At 38.6% G+C, this 19,491-nt stretch overlaps 1 long non-coding RNA gene across 1 annotated transcript in view; it reads left to right on the top strand.

Annotated features, from left to right (window-relative positions):
- LOC123952719 overlaps window positions 1-12,832 on the top strand; it is a 49,603-nt gene extending 36,771 nt beyond the window's left edge. The window contains exons 3-4 of the long non-coding RNA XR_006820697.1: window positions 12,040-12,072; window positions 12,728-12,832. This is a non-coding gene — a long non-coding RNA (uncharacterized LOC123952719). The remainder of the gene's footprint in view (window positions 1-12,039; window positions 12,073-12,727) is intronic.
- Window positions 12,833-19,491: the final 6,659 nt, after the last annotated feature.

Here is a 19,491-nt window from a genome sequence, read left to right as displayed (position 1 = left end):
AATCTGTACAAATATACTTGGTGGTATTGGTCCATTCAAACTGCAAGAAATTATTTCCTTTTTCTTCCCATAACAAGAAAACCTCAGTGACAAATCCTGGGAAATTCTTTGCTTTATCTGATGAGTCAATTCTGTTTTCTAAACAATTATATTCCTGGTAGATGACATCAACTGTCAAACCCCTCATTTAACTCTGTGTACTTTTTTTTTCTTTAGCTAGCTAAAAACTTTATTTTAAACAAAAATTAAAAATAAAAAGTTGAGAGCTATTTCCCTGGGTGCCAGAGCAAGGAGGTATCAGGCCAAAGAATTCTCTGTGGCTGGCTGATACCCTCATGCACTGAAGGGGTTGTGATCTTTCCCTTCCTTGCCCTGGGATGGGGATCCCTCTGCAAGCATGAGACCCTGCTCCAGAGCCCACCTAGCAAGAGGAACTCGGCCTGGGCCAGTCGTTGGGAAGAGACAGAGCCAGGCAGCAGGTAGGCCATTGCCAACCACAAGATTCAGTCCTGAATACCAAGAACCTACTCTCCCCACCCTACCCACCTCCTGGGACCCCAAACAGAGTAAGGTTGGCCTGTGGAAGGAACTTCATGGACCCTGGCCAGGAGAAGAAAGAGAAGAAAGTCCCAGTGCCCCTCACATCTATTACCTCTGTTCTCTAGAGGGCAACGAGTCCTGTCTGGGTACTTTATTTATTTTTTTAAAAGAATTTATTTATTTGACAGAGAGAGATCACAAGTAGACAGAGAAGGCAGGCAGAGAGAGGAAGAAGCAGACTCCAGGCTGAGCAGAGGCCCCGATGTGGGCCTCGATCCCAGGACTCTGAGATCATGACCTGAGCCGAAGGCAGAGGCTAACCCACTGAGTGCCCCAGGTGCCCCTGTCTGGGTACTTTAAAATAGCTGGCAATGATATTAAGATATTGTCCATTCTCTAAAAACAGCTAAATGTTCAAATTAGTATTGGGACACCCAAGTAGTATAAAATAAAACAGGTCACATTATTTAATACTTGCCCACAACCAAGGATAGCTTGCCCTGGACAAAAGACCTCCATACCCTTCCTATACTTTCAAACACCACTTTAGTGCTGAGTATAAACAACAGTTCAGCTAAGAGGAAGAAATGAAAGCTTCACATTTATGGACTTTCTACCTCATTCCAGGTAAATGAGTTTCATAACTTACATTGTTGATAGGGAGGAATATGGGGTTCAGGAGCTGCTTTGTAGCTGACTCAAGCTTGAGCATTAAAAGCATCTGTAAGAGGGTAAGTTTCCATGCTTCATGGTCTGTTTCTTTTTGCTCCTTCCAAGGCCAAGTTGAGCTTTATATTACCAGCCAGATATTCAAAGTATTGGCCACTTCCCTCCAATCTTGAAGAGTCACAAATAAGAGAATAGTCTCAAGCCCTGAGGACCATTATGTTAAAAGTCAAAAAATAAAAATGGAGGACAACATCAAGCCTGGAGAACAACATAAAGATGCACCAGCTGAAATTAGCTTCAACTTGACCCATCCAAGGTCACTGAAAACTGACAAGGCATACACTTTGCCCCTCTATTCTCAAGCTTATTTTTCAAATCTTAATCACCCTCAATGTGTTTTTTTCATTTCTACTTGATAAGACAATTAATCTAACTGAAAATGTTAACCCAAAATAAAATTCTCTTTTCTCACCCCGAATTTGCCATAATTGCGAATAAACTGTAAGAGAAAAGCTTTGTATTTTTAAAAAGAAAATTCAAGGCATTATATGGCATTATATACTTGAAAGTACCTTGAAAACTGTTCCAAAGCCTGTAAACACTATGAAAGTATATGATTACATTATTATAGATCCCAGCCAATTTATGGAAAGCAAGTGTGATGCTGGGGTATAAAAGCTGAACCTAACTGTAGGCAGGAATTTTGATTGTAAGGCTGCATAACAATAAGGTTTTGCACATCTTATGCCTTAGCTGCAGGATTGCAGCCTAGAAAAACACCACCTGAAGCCAAGTGATTGCAGAAATTGCAGCTGCTGGGAGCAGCATCAGCTAAGAGAAGTCATCTACACACAGGCCCATTGCCAACTCTCCTTAGAGAGATTAACTGAAAACCCGTTATGTATTTTCACCAATAATATCCAAAGGATGAGTCTCTGTCCTTCCGTTCTCTCCTCCACCCTCATCCATCTGTTGGGATTTCTGGACCCTTGACCCAGCCCATCCCTCTAAACCCAGCTAAACCCTTGAGCTAGCTCCATTCTATGGAAATGCTGCTCCATACTAAAATCTTCTGTGAAGTTATGTTTGAAAAATCCCTCACTCATGAAAGAAATTGAAGAAGACAAAAAAAGATGGAAGACCATTCCATGCTCTTGGATTGGAAGAATAAACATTGTTAAAATGTCTATACTGCCTAGAGCAATCTATACTTTTAATGCCATTCTGATCAAAATTCCACCGGTATTTTTCAAAGAGCTGGAGCAAATAATCCTAAAATTTGTATGGAATCAGAAGAGACCCCGAATTGCTAAGGAAATGTTGAAAAACGAAAACAAAACTGGCGGCATCATGTTACCTGATTTCAAGCTTTACTACAAAGCTGTGATCACCAAGACAGCATGGTACTAGCATAAAAACAGACACATAGACCAGTGGAACAGAGTAGAGAGCCCAGATATGGACCTTCAACTCTATGGTCAAATAATCTTCGACAAAACAGGAAAAAATATACAATGGAAAAAAGTCTCTTCAATAAATGGTGCTGGGAAAACTGGACAGCTATATGTAGAAGAATGAAACTCAAGCATTCTCTTACACCGTACACAAAGATAAACTCAAAATGGATAAAAGACCTTAACATGAGACAGGAATCCATCAGAATCCTAGAGGAGAGCATAGGCAGTAACCTCTTTGATATCAGCCACAGCAACTTCTTTCAAGATGTGTCTCCAAAGGCAAAGGAAACAAAAGCAAAAATGAACTTTTGGGACTTCATCAAGATCAAAAGCTTCTGCACAGCAAATGAAACAGTCAACAAAACAAAAAGGCAACCCACGGAATGGGAGAAGTTATTTGCAAATGACAGTACAGACAAAAGGTTGATATCCATGATCTATAAAGAACTCCTCAAACTCAACACACACAAAACAGATAATCATATCAAAAAATGGGCAGAAGATATGAACAGACACTTCTCCAATGAAGACATACAAATGGCTATCAGAGACAAGAAAAAATGCTTATCATCACTAGCCATCAGGGAGATTCAAATTAAAACCACATTGAGATATCACCTTACACCAGTTAGAATGGCCAAAATTAGCAAGACAGGAAACAACATGTGTTGGAGAGGTTGTGGAGAAAGGAGAACCCTCTTTCACTGTTGGTGGGAATGCAAGTTGGTGCAGCCACTTTGGAGAACAGTGTGGAGATTCCTCAAGAAATTAAAAATAGAGATTCCCTATGACCTTGCAATTGCACTGCTGGGTATTTACCCCAAGATACAGATGTAATGAAAAGAAGGGCCATCTGTACCCCAATGTTTATAGCAGCAATGGCCACGGTCGCCAAACTGTGGAAAGAACCAAGATACCCTTCAACAGATGAATGGATAAAGAAGATGTGATCCATATACATGATTTAGTATTATGCCTCCATCAGAAAGGATGAATACCCAACTTTTGTAGCAACATGGACGGGACTGGAAGAGATTATTCTGAGTGAAATAAGTCAAGCAGAGAGAGTCAAGTATCATATGGTACTTGGATAAACTTACTTCAGCACAGTGAAGCACATTTTGAAAGTTCATGCTATCAAGTCATGGCTTAAGCCAGAGGTCAGAGAACCAGAGCCTACACTCACCGTATTTATTTCAAAAACAACAACAATAAAAAGTTGAATTGGAACATGGACACACCCATTTGTTTATAGAGACTATATGTTCTTCCAAGCCTAAAACATTTACTATCTTCAGCTTTCCATAAAAAATTTGCCAGTGGGGCACCTGGGTGGCTCACTGAGTTAAGCCTTTGTCTTTGGCTCATGCCGTGATCTCAGGGTCCTGGGATCGAGCCCGGTCCTGGGATCAAGCCCTGTGTCGGGCTCTCTGCAAGGCAGGGAGACTACTTCGCCCTCTCTCTCTGCCTGCCTCTCTGACTACTTGTGATCTCTTTGTCAAATAAATACATAATCTTTAAAAAAAAAATTGCCAAGTACTGACCTGGACCAATAGTTTGTAACTTCTGGGGGATTCACGTTTGTCTCAGAGAATCCAGTGAAAGGTATAGATCATTTCCTCAAGAAAATCTACAGTTTCTTAAATATAAAATGTTACTTATAATCTCAGGAAGTTCTACCCTCTGAAGCACAGTCATCATCCCCAACTTGAGACCTCCTGTTTGAAGTTTCCATCACCATCTACTAAACCACTCCACTGAGAAGAGTCCATAGGTTGGTTCTATGAACCACAAATGATTGAATTTCCTCTTCACATTCTCATTCTTTCCATGGAACTACTCAGGGTATAGCCAATAATAAAATAAAATTGTAATATCTAGTCCTGCGTCAGTCAGTGTATTTTGTTCTCCTTCTAGGTGACAGTCTATACACTAATTAGCCTTGGAATTTTTTCTAAAATTGTCTAGTTTGGTACCAAGGTAGACCAAGAACACCAGAAGTGATGAACTGATGGTCCTTAGCCTCAATACTAGAAAAAAAGCACAAAGCAATAGTTTACAGACAAGGGATGAGCAATGTCACATTCACATGTGAAGATATTGTCATGTTTATTCAATAGACCAAGAATAGAGAGGAAGTAAAAACATGGGGACCAAACGATGGCGTGTATGTGGATACCCTGAGCTCTTTCACAGCATGGCCATCCCCACACATCTGTTCAGCTCCTGCAGCACCTTGAATGTTGTAGGAAACTCATAGGCAATAAAGAAATGAATAAATTAAACTAATTTATAAAAACAAAAGTCATTATTTTATAAGTGTTTCAGGCTTCCTGGGAGCAACATGATAGTTTGATTCATTTTGCATTACATAAAAGGACAATTATGAGTGAGGAACACTCCTTGTGTTTATGTAATGCTTATTTCATATTAATGTGCTCACACACACAACATATATCAAAGGTCTAGTTGGTGGGAGGTTTGCCAACTTATTAGCACCACTTATTGTCCTAAAAGAAAGCACTCAGAGTCATTTGAGGAGGACATGGCATGTTTTGAGCAATTCCTAAATAATATAAATAATTATTATAATAATAAGAATAACAAGAAAGGATCTTCACACAAAATAAAAATACTCCAGTCAACATGATCTCTGATCTAATGCTAGTTTTACAGTTTTTCATTACTGCCTTCCTAGCTGCTGTACAAACAGTGGGTGGCATTCTACAAAAACTAATTAATGCTAGGATCTCAAATTGCTGAAAATTGAAGGAATGTGCCCCATGCTGACAATTTGCTAATCAAAAAATTGTCATTTCTATCATTGTGCAAGGCTTTAGCCTATCTTATTTTCTTCTCAAATGCCATGTTGTATATTCTCCCTTCAATGAGACTGAATCCTTTTTTCCGAACAGTAAAAAGGTTTTATGGGTTCATCAGGAGGCTAAATCTCTCTAATTCCAATGAATCAAACACCAAAGTGGAAGGAATATATTTCTGAATACATTTGCTATTTTTGGTATCAGGTCAATAACAATCCACAGATCTGTGCTGACACAGACCTCCTAAGTTTATCAAAAAAAGCATTTTATTACCCATGTAATTATATTTTTAAAGAAAGTTAAATGTGCCAATCCATTTGTGGTCATTAGCATTGTTAAGGCCTCAGAGCAATTGGCATAGATCAGCCTATGCAAAGTGGCCATCTCAGTGTGGACAAATGATGGCTATCAGAACAACCATATTTAGAAGCCAAAATGGTTTCTATAAGGCTGACACTAGTCCCTATGGCTCCTAAGCCACAGGGGAAATGGGCCGAACTCTCCAAGTGGCTCTCACCACCCCTTTCCTCTTGGCTTGAAGTCAAGGTGCACTTCCCTCTTTCATTAGAGTATACTGCTAACTTACTCCTCAAAATCCCTTCTGCAGCTCTACAACCTTTACTTCTCCTACAGACTGAGAGTAACTGCCAGTCCTGCAAAATTAACCTTACACCCTCTTAGCATGTCCTCTGTGGGTGGTCTGGCATCTTAATTTAGAATGAAAATTCTAAAATTTTCTCAAACCTTGTATTTTAAGGACAACACAGAGGACAGGATCTAACACCCTAGTGGACGTAAGAAGGGAGTCAGAACAGAAATGTGCACATAGAACTAGGATCGTAAATGCCTCTACCTTCAGTAAAAGAATAAACTGGGCTCACCCCAAAAAAGGAGACACCACAGAAAGTGTCCATTTGCCCTTCAGTTTATAATCACAAGTTGGCCTCACACTGTGCCCTAAACTTGTACCACTTGTCTGATCTGAAAAACCCAAGTCTAGATTTTTTTAAGGTGATTCTGATTTAGAACCAGGAAGAAAAAAAGGCAAATTCTTACTGGAGAAATACACATTTATCCTGTCCTCCTGGTGTTCTGAAAGAAGCTTGAAACATGAGCTGACATTAAAAACTCAGAAGTCGGGGCGCCTGGGTGGCTCAGTCGTTTAGACCGCTGCCTTCCGCTCGGGTCATGGTCTCGGGGTCCTGGGATCGAGTCCCGCATCGGGCTCTCTGCTCTGCGGGGAGCCTGCTTCCCTCTCACTCTCTCTGCCTGCCTCTCTGCCTGCTTGTGATCTCTCTCTGTCAGATAAATAAATAAAATCTTTAAAAAAAACAAAAAACAAAAAACAAAAAAAAAACCTCAGAAGTCACATGAGGAAACAAGACATCATGAGCAAAAATTACGAGAAACAACAAGTGGCAAAATCAGATGCACAGAAGCTGAAGATACTGGAATTTTTAGTTACAGAATATAAAATAAGAATATACGATATTTCTAAAGAAATTCCAGGAAATATTAGAAGTATGTGCAAAAAATGAAAAACTATCAAACTTGGATAGGCAGATTTGAAGAGAGAAAAGAAAAAAAGAAAAGAGAGAAGGAGGAAGAGAAGGAAAAAAGAAAAAGGAAGGAAGGAAAGAAATCCAAGCACAAAAATGTAATAATTAAAATGTAGAATTCAGGGATGCCTGGGTGCCTCAGTAGGTTAAGTGTGTGCCTTCAGCTCAGGTCCTGATCCCAGGGTCCTGGCATCTAGCCCCACATCTGGCTCCTTGCTCAATGGGGAGCCTGCTTCTCCCTCTGCTTGCTGTTCCTCCTGCTTGTGCTCTCTCTCCCTTTCCCTCTGGCAAATTAATAAATAAAATCTTTTTTAGAAATGTAGAATTCAATTGATGGATTATATGGCATGCAGTGGGAGAGCTAGAAATTGAGCTGAAGGTTATATGCAGAATGCAAATGTTTACAAATTTGACAAGACATTGATCTTCCCAAGTAACATAACATTTAACAAAATTTTAATAAGAGGGGCGCCTGGGTGGCTCAGTGGGCTAAAGCCTCTGTCTTTCACTCAGGTCATGATCCCAGGGTCTTGGGATCGAGCCCCACATCGGACTCTCTGCTTGGCAGGGAGCCTGCTTCCTCCTCCCTCTCTCTCTCTCTCTCTCTCTCTATGCCTGCCTCTCTCCCTACTTGTGATCTCTGTCAAATAAATAAATAAAATTTTAAAAAAATTTTAATAAGAAAATTTCAGAGAGAATTTTTGGAGGAAATTGAGAAAACATTCTAAATATAGCGCAGAAAAATGGAACAGGAAAGAATGGAGAATAAAATGTTTAAGAATAAAATGAAGCACTTCTTTTATTTAATAGAAATATAATAGAGAAATGTGATGTTAACACAAGAATTGGCAGACACATTAATGTAATAGAATGGGTAGATATTCTACATATTCTGATGAGGAGGAAAGTTTACTATCTAATAAAGCTTCTAGACCAACAAGATACTATTTAGAGGGCGCCTGGGTGGCTCAGTGGGTTAAGCCACTGCCTTCGGCTCAGGTCATGATCTCGGGGTCCTGGGATCGAGTCCCGCATGGGGCTCTCGGCTCAGCGGGGAGCCTGCTTCCCTCTCTCTCTCTGCCTGCCTCTCTATCTACTTGTGATCTCTCTCTGTCAAATAAATAAATTTTAAAAAATCTTAAAAAAAAGATACTATTTAGAAACATACCTAATACTATCTAGCAAATGGTATTAGAAGACTGGCCCAGCTCACAGAAGTCATTCCAAATCATCACTTTACACTAGTGACTGAAATAAGTGAGAATGGATTTTTCCTTCTTGCATCTTTAACATCGAATCTCTTTTCCCTAGTAGCCAATGAAATGAATGACCAAAACCTGAGAAAAGTGAAAACATCCACAGCTCTTCAACAACAAACCCCCAAAAAGCAAAGGTCATTGAATATAATACACTTAAAACACCTTTGAAAGGAAATAAATAGATTCTGGAGCCAAGAAGGGTCAGTATGACTTGGTTCCCAGTCCCACCCGCAGCCCCAGGATTGGTGCTGGCAACAAAATGCTGAGAATTCTCAGCAATTCCTAAAAATTTGAAGAGCAAAATGATTTCTGCACAATGAGTTTGCAAATAAGATGACTATTTCTTTGAAAAGATAAGAAAAAGGAAGGCAAAAAACTAAATACTAACAGCAGATAGTTTGGGGTGTTAAGAATACAGGTAATTGTATTTTCTTAGTACATTTTTAGTTTCCAAAGAATAAAATCATAAGAGTTAATTAGGAAAACACATTTTAAAATAGAAAAAGTGGACGAATATTAAGTTCAGGGCTTTTGATGCTTTTTTAAAACTAATAACAATGGAAGAAAACATAAAGGAGATTAATATAACTAAATAGTTTTTATAAATCCGAACATGGGAGTTTTAATGTAAATGGCAACCTGGAAAAATGCTTACAATGGCTGTAATGGAAAGTTAGTACCCCTTTATCAAGAGCTCTTAAAAAGAAATAAAACCTCTGAAATATGAACATATATTTCACAGAAGAGAAGCATATAATAAACTTGGGATAAACAAATGTTCTATTGGGACCCTTGGGTGGGTCAGTCTGAAGGCTTATTCTTCAGCTAAAATCATGATCCTGGGATCCTGGGATTGAGCTCTGCTTTATAGGCTCCCTGCTCAGCGGGAAGCCTGCTTCTCTCCCTCTGCCCTTCCCCCTGCTCATGCTCTCTCTCACTCTCTCAAATAAATAAATAAAATCTTTAAAAATTTTTTCTATTAAATGTTTAACTCTGCTATCAAAGAGTAGCAAATCAAAATGGTGAAGTATAACCTAATTCTAAGAAGCAAAAAAATTTTATTTAAAATTATAATAATGCTCAATGCCAGTAAAATGAGGTTTGATTGACATTTTTACATTCTGCTGGGATACATACTGTTACCACTTTCTAGAAAGCTATTTTGCAATATTTATGTTCATGCCCTTGATCCAGTAATTCTACCTCTAGGTCTCTATCCTAAGACTTTTCATCATATAACATATAATAACAAACATGCAGAAACCATCCAAATATCTGTTAGTGAGTTTGTACATATATTTTATGCAACCATTAAAAGTTATTCATTCAAGGGATATTTAAGGAATTGAGAATATCCTTTCAATGCAGTCAATGAAAATAAAAACTACAAAACTATCCTAGTGAGCATGGTTCTATTTAAATTATTTTTTTAATATATAGAAAAAAGACTGAAAGAAATATATCACATGTGAACAGTGCTCCTCATAGGGTAGTAGAATTAAGGGCCATTTTTTTTTATCTAATTCTATATGTTTTAATTTTTTAAAATGTACATTGTCTTATATTTTAAAAATAAGCATTGTGGGGCACTTGAGTGGTGAAGTCAGTTAAACATCTGACTCTTTCAGCTCAGTTCGTGAACTCAAGGTCCTGAGCTTGAACCCTGCATTGGACTCCATGTTCAATGTGGAGTCTTCTTGTCCCTCTCCCTCCCCCTGCTGCTCTTGCTTTCTCTGTTTCTCAAATAAATAAATAAAACCTTTAAAAAAATTAAAGAATAAATAAAATAAAAATAAGTGTTGTATTTAAAAATCCCTCTGGGTTTAAGAGTCAATTTTCAACAAATATAGAAGAAATAAAATACAATATAGATATAATAATGTAATATCTACAGAGAAAAGAACTGTGTTGTCTTAAAAGAATAAAATCTTTGTTACAAAAAACACTATGCCCTCAATAGAACTTGAATGGAAAATGTACACATGACGAAATGCAAAGAGCTAACATATGAATCAAGATAAAACCAAGTAATGAAAAACAGGAGTATTAAAGGAATCATGCAACATCTTTTTCTCCCTATCAAATCAGTGATGCTCAATTTGTCCTCAGCCCTCAACTCTCCACCCCATTCCAAACAACAGAGTGACTGGCCAGAGTATCATGAGCAGGCATTCTCTTCTACCGTTGATGTAATCCTTGAAATCATCTGGAAATGTGAATCAAGATTTCACGGTATTGGGGGCGCCTGGGTGGCTCAGTGGGTTAAAGCCTCTGCCTTCAGCTCAGGTCATGATCTCAGGGTGGGTCCTGGGATCAAGCCCAGCATCTGGCTCTCTGCTCAGCAGGGAGCCTGCTTCCTCCTCTCTCTCTGCCTGCCTCTCTGCTGACTTGTGATCTCTGTCTGTCAAATACATAAATAAATAAAATCTTAAAAAAAAAAGATTTCACGGGATTTTCCTGTGGTTGGTTAGACCCAGAAATCTCCCTTTGGATATTCTAGCCTAAATACATAGTCATAAAAAATACATGTATAAAAATTCATAGGAATCTCTATGCAGAAACATCACTGGGGCTGTATTTACTTTCTAATATTAGAAATGTTAACTATTCAACATTTGAGGGATGGATAATAAATTTTGGAAACACTAAACTGATTTTAGTCACAAGTTTTCAATAATGTAGGACATTGTTTTCTAAAATGTTAAAGGCAAGAAATTTAAAACTATTAAAAACAAACCTGTGCATTAAAAACAGTTAGAAGCAAATATATGCAAATAGTAATACCTAAAACAAAGAAACAGGGAAAATACACTGGAATTTTTCTAAACCAAAGGATTAATATTATAGAGTGAGCGAAGGTGAAATTTGAAACTAGCAACAGGGAACATTTTGGAAATCCCTGCCAAGACTTCATTTCTAGTTTTATCTTTCCATTTAATGTTGACATACGTCAAAATTGTCCAAGGACAAGGATTCAAAAAATGAGGTAATTCAGAGAAACTACAGCCTGCTACCAACTTATTTAAGAAATGTTGGCCTTCTTAATTTACTCATACACTTTGCCAATCAGAATTCAATTTGATGAGGTTTTTACTGGCCAGCTGCAACCGTTTTTTGTTTTGTTTTGTTTTGGTTTTTGATTTTGGTTTGTTTGTTTTTTAATCACAAAGGGCTATGCTCCATGGTGTGTTTTTCTACCAAACAAGCTATTACACAATTCACAGCCTGCTGACTTGGGAGAATTCAGGGTATCCCCCAAAATTATTTTGTGTATTGTGCCAGATCCTGCAAGTGCAAAAGGTAGTTTTTGCACTTGCAGGATCTGCTTTAAAAGTTGCTTATGGAGACAAGGTTATCATTCTAAAACTACAGGGAAATTGGGGTGCCTGGGTAGCTCAGTGGGTTAAAGCCTCTGCCTTTGGCTCAGGTCATGATTCCAGGGTCCTGGGATTGAGCCCTGCATGGGGCTTTCTTCTCAGGGGGAAGCTGGTTTCCCTTCCTCTCTCTCTGCCTACTTGTGATCTCTGTCTGTCAAATAAATAAATAAAATCTTTAAAAAAAATAAAAAAGAAATACTTGGAAATAAACAGTATATGCTACAGGCATTCAGGAAAGGGGATAATCAGTATAGGCTGAAACACAGTGGCATTTATTGAGCACATACTAAATACCAGTCACTGAGAGTTGTATGTTTTTTTTTTTTAAATAAACGTTCTCTTAATTTTCATTACAGCTCTTCCTGATAATCATTATGATTATAAGTAAGGTAAGTGGGGCTCAGAAAATGTATAACTTTCCTAAATCCACATAACTAATGAGCAGGCTTATGTGATTTCATTTTTTCTCCTGCTACTTAAAGAACACTTCACAGAGAAAGTTTTGCGGGGGAAGGTGGGGGGAGAAAAGGAATAACATTTCAACATGTAAAAGGATAGATATTCTATAAATAAATTATAATCCATCCAGTACTCCCTCCTCAAAATAAGTTGATCAGTGACTGTAGTCAATTTAGTAGAATATTTTTCTCCTTATAAAGTGGAAAAGCTGAGGTATCAAAAACAACCACAGTTTTAATTAAGCAATATCTAGTTTCTCAATGACTCTTTCCAAAAACACAATATTAAACTGATTCCTATCCCTTGTGGTTTATGAAATTATAAGGAAGGGAGTGAATTGAAGTGATGATGTTTCAAACAGATGCTTGAGAAAATATCAAACTCCCATTTCACATCGCACTCCTCATTTGCCATGTTTTTAACACATTATCACATCTAAGTACTATTCAGTTAGACTTTCCCAGGCTGGTAACATTGGGAAATTTTATTTTTTTTTATGGACACCGAAATACAAATTTAATAAAGTGTTCATGTATCTCAATAAATTGTTCTTATTTTGATTTTTCCTCCCATCTTATTTTCCAGCTAAAATCCTTTATTAAACTTCAGAGAACAACCTACTTTAATATTAAATGTGTATGGGAAACTTTGTTTAAAAAGCAAATAAAAAGTTGAAGAAAAGGCGGCAGGTTCTTTCCATAGGGAACGGTCTTGATAAAAATCCAGGAGTTTATCCAGGATTTTTATCCAGGAGTTTATCCAGGAGTTGTTTATGCCTGGACTTCAGTGCCCGTTGGTCCCCACACTGGGCAAGACTCACCAGACTACCTTGGCATGTCCACAAATCAGAAAAAGACTCAAACTCGAGGAGCAAAAATGTGTCACCCTCCAAATCATCTCACCTCAGAAATAGGCCAGCACTGCTCTCCACGAAGCTTCTTTCTAAATGTTTCCTGCAGGGTGTGGAAGCTGTAGCTGCTGCCCTGAGAGATCAGACACCTTATCTGAAGCCTTTCCCACCCCCCATATGAGCCTTCATGTTACTGAAGTCAAACTGTTAGGGTCTGTGATCCAAAGAATGAGACCAACACAAAGCAAAAGTCAAGCAAAGCTTTATTTCACGCCAAGCATCAAAAATCAAACTGACCAGTTGGGGCCATCTCTTATAAAGAGGGGACGACGACCAGGACATCGACCCCTATGACTATACTCCAGACTCCGCTATCCGACGACTATGCTCCCGACGACTCCCCTACCCGGCGAGGCCGTTCCATGACAACCACAAAGACCACTACGACCATGACTACTACACTTCCCAGCCTCACAGACTAACCTTTTATAGAGGTGGGGTTGAGCCTGGCCCACACACAGGTGGCCAATGAGATTGTAACACACAGGGAAAACTGCACAGTCATGCTAGGTGGGCAATACGGGTGACCAATTGAATTACTCAATTAATTTGAGTAATTAATGTAAGTAATAAGTAATATGTAAGTAATATGGAGTAATATGGAGTAAGTAATATGGAGAATCTCCATAGCAAATATATGCATGCCCCACTGATTGAATGTCTCCATCCATCCTGGCCCGCCCCTATATCCAGGGTTTGCAAGTAAGTTACTCTGGCTAACCAGGCCCTTACAAAACCCCCTCTGTCTCTATGGAATCCTGTGAGTCTGAGTGCCTTCCCATAGTGCCATTGGCTACCAGTCATCCTACAGTGGTGGGTGGGCATTTCCTCCCCCAAAGTGTGGGAGCATGAGAGCTACTGAAAAGATAGTCATTTGATCTTTCCAGAATGGTGGGATAAATGCATGGTATTAACTCTTTCCATTTGATTTCATCAAATCATGATGGGAAAAGTCTCTAGTTATTTGTGATTGGCCTTGAGGTTCTGAAGGAATGAGGGAAAATGTTTTCCACATCTTTCCTTGAGTTGTGCCAGAACATTCTATGCTTGAAACTGGAAAGTCTAGCTTCTATAACTTACTGTGTGCCGGTTAGCAGGTCACTTAATGGCTCTGGGCCTCAGTTTATTCAACTGACACATGTGGATAATGAGTTCTTGATGAAACACCAAATAACATAATACAAAAACCATAGAATGCACTGTGTAAACTGATAGGTGATACATAAATGAAAGGTATATGTAAATGAGAAGCTTATCATTATAACCTGTTTCCATGCTTTTTAACTAAAGCTTTAATGGTTTAATCTGTAATCTCTGATCCATTGACAGGGAGTCCTTGAAAGCTGGAAGTTTACCAAAAAAAAAAAAAAAAGAATTACCTCTTAATAATATCTCTATTTTATTTTTTTAAAAGTTTATTTATTTGAGAGAGAGAGAATGAGAGAGAGAGAGAAGAGAAGGAGAAGAGGATGATCAGAGGGAGAAGTAGACTCCACTGAGCAGAGAGCCTGATGTGGGATTAGATCCCAGGACTCCAGGATCATGACCTGAGCTGAAGGAAGTTGCTTAACTAACTGAGCCACCCAGATGCCCTATGATCTCTATTTGAAAAAAAAAAAAAAAAAAAAAAGAATTTCAGAGGTGCCTGGTTTCTCAGTGGGTTGAACCTCTGCCTTTGGCTCAGGTCATGATCCCAGAGTCCTGGGATCGAGCCCTGCATCAGGCTCTCTGCTCAGCAAGGAGCCTGCTTCCTGCCTCTCTGCCTATTTGTGATCTCTCTCTCTCTCTCTGTCAAATAATAAATAAATAAAAATCTAAAAAAAAAAAAAAAAGAATTTCATACCAAAAGTCTGTGGTTCTTCAGTTTTTCAAATAGCCTCAAAATATCCAAAGAGGAATTTTGGTAAAAAGTGCACTTTAATTTTGGCTTATCAACTTTGGGGAACATCTCAATAAATCAGGCACAAATATTTATCCTTATTTCTCGGATTTCTTTTCTCTAATTTTGTCTTTATAGAAAATATATTTTCATTTCAAATTCTATCATCAATGCTTCAGTTATATCCAAGGAACATGGTTGTATAAAGGTTATGGAATATTCCTGGGTGTGGTCATTTAAAATATAGTTTCCATCATCACCTCCATGTTCTTAAGCCAAGAATAATTTCCTATAAATTTAAGAAAGCATACGATGACATCATGATCCTTATAAAGATTCTCCATGCTCAATGCTAGGCCAGGCTTCAGCTAGAAATTAACAAAGAAATGAAATACAGTGAGTCTTACATAGCCTTTGATTTTAGATTTACCACCATATATAATGGGACATAAAAGCAACAGTGCTGCTTATATGACACATTCCTTCCCACTGGGTTTACAAAATCAAAAAAGCTAAAAGAGCATATCTGGTACCGGATTACACTAGCAGAAGGGATTCTTTATGAAAACAAGGCTCAGTATAAAGTCCTTATCTTAAAATGTCCTATAAGGAAAGTTTTCATGTTGAGAAGCATGACTGAAGAACCCTTACTAAGGTTGCAAGTCATAGAAATGTGTATCTTACATAATTACTTGGAGCAAAAGAAGAAGACTAAGGCAATAGCCATGGAGATGGAGACTTCCCTCCCTGTCAGGCATGCCACCTGCAATTTTGAAGCAGGTCATGAAGGAGTTGAAAATTGCGCCATTTTCTCTACATAGGCAACTGGAAGAAATTAGCGATGTTGCTCAGTGCGGCCATTTCCTGGTTTTTATCTGTTATATACATATGGAAACATGTAACAGTGATTCCTGTATTACTTCCCCTTTTAGGAAACCAGTAAAGACAATGATAACTTCAAAATGACAAAATGTATTTTGCAAAAGTTCTTATGGGCACTGTATACAGAAATTATATTTGTGATGACTGACAACACACCTGATTTTGCTGCTTGGGATGGAAAAGCCATTAATGCTTCATTGCCTTCTGCATCTGACATAGACTGACATCAAAGATTCTATTAAAAATTCTGAAAGAAGCCTTGCATACTATTAGGAGACTTGTCAACTTCTTTACAGCTAGGGATTGGGTGGTTAAAGGGGCAGGTGGAAAACTAAAACTACTTTGGCCACAATTCTACTCTAGAAAAAGAGATTAAGAGCAGATCAATTATGATATCAGAATGGCTGTGCAAAACTGTCTTGTTTTCTCTTTCCTTCTAGAAACGTGCTAGGATTACAATGCCCCATTCGGTGGAGCTTGTTGCTTTGACCTTGAAATGTAATCAGTTGCTTTAGGTTCCAGTTCAAGCTTTGCTACCTTCCCTTTCCTTCCGACAGTTGTCAGTACTCCACACAGTGATCGCTCCTTGAGCCAGAAGAAACTGTGGACTGGAGCTTCCAACCCATGCAAGATGGACATGAGCAAGAAAATAAGCCTCTGCTGTTTTTTTTTTTTTTTTTAATTTTTTTTTTAAAGATTTTATTCATTTATTTGAAAGACAGAAATTACAAGTAGGCAGAGAGGCAGGCAGAGAGAGAGAGGAGGAAGCAGGCTCCCTGCCGAGCAAAGAGCCCGATGCGGGGCCCGATCCCAGGACCCTGGGATCATGACCTGAGCCGAAGGCAGAGGCCCCAACCCACTGAGCCACCCAGGCGCCCCAAGCCTCTGCTGTTTTAAGCTACTGAGATCTAGAAGTTCTTTGTTGCAATGTAACCTAGTTTTCACCTGACTGATTCAAGGAATCTGGCAACTTTCTATCACCAGAGTATTTCAGCAAGTAGAATTCTGCAGATAATCAGAAACTCTGCAGAGCTCTTTTCCATGTTTCTTAAACTCAGATGACCCCTAAAATTTAAATGTAGATCTGTAAGCCTTTCCTCACTGTTATAAACAGCACCCGTGATGAAAAGCTTGCCAGGGTGATCCCTTGCTTTAGGAACAAAGGAGGGAATACAATATCAATTCAACTGAAGAGCCTCTGGGAAATCCAGAATGCCGTGATCTTGATATCCATCAACCATTACCTGATAAAGAGAACTTCCAGAGTTCTGATTCCATTTATGCATCTCTCTAAGTCAGGCCTCTCAACCCTCAGCTTCTGTTACCATCAAAATAAAAAGTCACAACCATTAGGATGTTAAAGATGATCTTTGCATTCAGGAAGAGCCTTTATGTTAGAGTTGCTTTGGAGCAGATTTAATTTTTGCTTATGCTTTAATTATACAGTTTGGAACTATTTCAGTTTCTTGGGGATGGAATTAGCTTTTGCGTGAAAATATTTATGAGATAAACTATTTGTAAAGATAATGTTCTGATTTTTCCGAAGAGAATAAAATTTCAAGGCAATATATCAATAGGTGTAAAGATATCATACCAATTAATATGCTTATATGTACATCAGTTGGTAATATACATATATATACCATAGATATACATGTATTTGTATATATTAATATACTTATCAATATATGCAAAAGGCTTGATGCATGTGTTTACGTGACTCATTATGGGTGAGGAATCCATTGCTTTCATCTGATTCTCAAAGAAGTTGTTACTTATAACATTGTAACTACTTCTCTACACTAGGGGTCAACAATTCTGGCCCACAGGCCAAATGTTGCCTGCCACCTGATTTTGTAAATGAAGTTTTACTGGAACATGACTGGATTCATTTACTTACATATTATCTATGGCTGCCGCAAAGGCAGAGTTGAGTAGTTATGATAGACTATATGGCCTGCAAGCCTAAAATATAAACTACCTTTATAAAATATAAACTACCCACTTGAGAGAGAAAGTCTTCTGATTCCTGCTCTGGACTCTGCTCCGTCTACAATCAGGCACTCCTGGCTGTGAACTGAGACTAGCAAGTCTGACTCTACAAAAATCATTGCTCAATTAGAGCCAAACATTAAACCCAGAAAAAAAAAAAATCCTCACTGGTTTTTTTTTGTGTGTTTTTTTTTTTTCTGCAGGAAACAGATAGAAGGCAGAAGGCAATGAGACTCAGGGTTCCAAAACAGACTCTACTACTTACCAGATGTGTGAAGTTAGACCAGTTACTGAATCTCACTGTGCCTCAGTTTACTCCTCAGCAAAATGAAGAAAATATTAAGAATCCCTACCTCATAGGGATTAATATAATGCATAAATAGCACTTAGAACAGTGGTTTGCATATAATAAGAACAAGAAATGTTATTTCAAAAAACATATTATCAATGAATTAATTGGAGGAACGGCAGGGGAATTGTTGGTGCATTACCTTGAAGCTGCTTGTGTGCAAGTCATCACGCCCACATCTGTGGCTTGGAGCCAATTTGCATCCACAGCTATAAGTCTGCAACAAAGGGCCCCTGTGTGGAGCAGGGGCCAGGACCATTGCAGCTTGTCACATTTAGCTCCTGAGTGATGAAAACTAAGGGAGCATTCATTAGAAATGCTTCAGAATCCCTTTAGAACAGGACATGATTCAAAAGAGATGTCAGAAACTAACAGAGAGGGTTAGGGAGTGAGAGAAATCACCATTGAAGCCAACAGCTGAGGTATAAACAGCTTGGCAAAGAGGGAAGGAGAATATGATGAAAAGAATCAAAACTAGAATGTTTCTGGGAACCCGGTGGGGGGCTCAGTTAAGCATCTGACTCTCGATTTTGACTCAGGTCATGATCTCAGGGTCGTGGGTTCCCGCCCCAAGTCAGCCTCTGTGCTCAGCGGGCAGTCCACTTGAGATTCTCTCCCTCTGCCTCTCCGCCCCCCAAAATAAATTAATAAATCTTTAAGAAACAAAGCTAGAATGTTTCTCTTTTAGCCAGCCCGCCTTTCAGCAGGCCTACTTACTGAAACTGCCATGCCTTCTTTCTAATAGCAAAGGATTACACTACAGGAGAGAAGGAACTCAAGAGCCATGGTGGAATGACAGGAACTCATTCAAATGGCCAACACTGTGTCCATTCAAAGTTATTTTTATGAAGAGCTTTTAATCAACCGAGAAAATGTTTGAGTGAAAATGAGAACTACAGAATGTTTTATATATTTTATAATCTCCATTATGTTCTTTAAACGTTATTTTAAAATGCTCTTTAGTAAATATACATTGGGGTGCCTGGAATGACTCAGTTGGTTAAGCATCTAACTCTTGATTTGGGCTCAGGTCATGATCTCAGGGTTGTGGGATTGAGCCCCGCATCAGGCTCCGCACTCAGCGGGGAGCCTGCCTGAGATTCTTTCCCTCTCCTTCTGCCCCTCCCCTTGTACTCTCTCTCTCTAAAAAATAAATAAATCTATAAATAAATAAATATTAATTTTTTAGCCTAAAATTTTTTTGCAGCAAGGCAAAACTAAATGCTAGTGGACAGCTCAGAACCGTGATTCACTCTGGGGGATGTTGGCATGGAGATTCTTATTCACCATTAACACCAAAAGCATCATGTGCAAAATTATTCTAATTAAACATTATC

Source organism: Meles meles, chromosome 11 (assembly GCF_922984935.1).
Source record: "Meles meles chromosome 11, mMelMel3.1 paternal haplotype, whole genome shotgun sequence".
Classification (NCBI taxonomy): domain Eukaryota; kingdom Metazoa; phylum Chordata; class Mammalia; order Carnivora; family Mustelidae; genus Meles; species Meles meles.
The sequence above is the reverse complement of the archived record's forward strand: the minus strand, read 5'-3'. Positions and strand labels throughout refer to the sequence as shown.